Raw genomic sequence first — 2,108 nt, forward strand, 5'->3', positions numbered from 1 at the left:
GTAGGAATACCTCACTTTTCTCAACTGTAAAATGGAGTAATAAAACGACCTACTTCATAAATTATTATAAGAATTATGTAAGGTGATTAATGCTTGTAAAGTACTTAATATAATGCCTTTCACATAGCAAACACCCACTAAATATTCATCACTCTCTTTTGTCAGTATCTATCAACTTCATCATTATTATCACCATCACTTTTGCCATCTTCTTTCTTTTTTTTTTTTGAGTTGGAGTCTCACTGTTGTCGCCCAGGCTGGAGTGCAGTGGCACGCTCATAGCCACCACAACGTCGACCTAATAGGCTTAGGCGATCCTTCCATCTCAGCCTTCCAAGTAACTGGAACTACAGATGCACGCCACCATGTCCAGCTATATTTTGCAATTTATTATAGAGATGAGGTCCAACCAATTTGCCCAGGTTGGTCTCGAACCCCTGGGCTCAGGCAATGCTCTCAACTCGGCCTCCTAAAGTGCTGGGATTACAGGCAGAGCCACTGCCCCCGGCCATCAACTTATTTCAAAATACAAAGTAAATTTTTGAGTCCTTCAGGAATTGCCTTCTTTTTTTAGATTTGTCTTCTAGTAGGTATTTGCTGCATTAGTAACAAATTAAGTGGTGTGTGTGTGTGTGTGTGTGTGTGTGTGTGTGTGTATGAGTGTTAATGTGTGAGGGTGTTGGTATGTGTTTGTGTTTTAGTGAATCTAATCTTTGAACTGTTTGATCCACTTAAATTAATTGCTTCATTTGCTGAACTAATGCCTGGTATTAACATACAATAATTCCTTTTCCCCTTTTAAATATACAGATACACTATTGCGTACGTTGTTACAATGAAAGCTAAAATAACGACTAATACACAAGGGGCCAATTTAGCAGGAACCATTAATCATGGCTTCCTGCAACTGGGCTCCTGATGGAAATATATAATTACAGATTAGTAATCATAGATAACAGAGCACTAGAAAACTGAGCACAAGCCAATGCCAGTAGAAACCAACCCCCAAGCTCTTTTCAATACAGGTTTAAAAAATTGAAGTTATCTTGAGTATAATCTTGCTTTATCTTTGTCTCTCCTCCTTCACTTCTCTTGGGCTCCCACTTCAACCTCATCATCCCCAACCAGAGATTCATAATGGCCAGAGCCCACCCTCCCTCTCTCCCTGTCTCCCTCCCTCCCTTCCTTTCTCTTTCCTTCCCTCCTCTCTTCCCCTTTCTTCCATTCCCCTTTTTTCAGTACATACAGTGTGGCAAGCCTCGTGCAAGGTGAAGTGGTGAACAGAACATTTTCTTTGCTTTTGTGAAATTTACAGAGTAGAGGTCAAAAAAATACACAAGTAATTAATAGCATTTATAAGGACAATGAAAGAGAATTTGGCAGTGTGTGAGTTTCGTCACGGGATCTAACTCATTCTGTGGTGGAAGGGCAAGAAAAATGGTTCCGGCAAGATGACATTTGAGCTTGATGGTGGAAGAATTTGCTAAGTAAAGGAGGGAGGAAAATGATCTTTTTAGAGGGAATAGCACAGATGATGTGAAGGCCCTGAGACAGAAAAACTAAGGGACAGTGGAAGCTGAAAGAGTCTGCAAAGAAAAGAACTGGAAGAATAGCTTGAGATTTTTATCTTCATTCCAAAGCAGTGAACAGCAGTGGGATGATCTTCAAAATGATTGTATTGAAATAATGTATTTCAAACATATTGAAAGTTACAGAATACAATAAATGAAGATCTCTGTATTGGTCACCCTGCTTTATTAGGTTTGGACATTTTACCATAATTTCTTCTTTTTGAAGTAACATTGTAGAGACTCTTGAAGTCTTAGTGCAAGACTTCTTTACGTGTTTCTCTCTTTCTAGAGATAATCATCTTAGAGAATTTGCATTCATATTCAGGTTTTTCTACTTCCACTAAAATTTGAGTGTCAATAAACAATATGCAATATTGTTTTGCAAGGTTTAAAACTTTACTCAAACCCTGAATTGCACCCTATATTTTTAAAATTAAAAATAAAACTTTACTCAACTAATAATATATACTCTACATATGCACTTGTAGCTTGCTTTTTTCACAAAAATTTATGTTTCTGAGATATATGCATTTTGGT

The sequence above is a fragment of the Carlito syrichta genome, unplaced genomic scaffold (genome assembly GCF_000164805.1).
Source record: "Carlito syrichta isolate Samal-C Ts95f unplaced genomic scaffold, Tarsius_syrichta-2.0.1 Scaffold288461, whole genome shotgun sequence".
In the NCBI taxonomy this organism is placed as follows: Eukaryota; Metazoa; Chordata; class Mammalia; order Primates; family Tarsiidae; genus Carlito; species Carlito syrichta.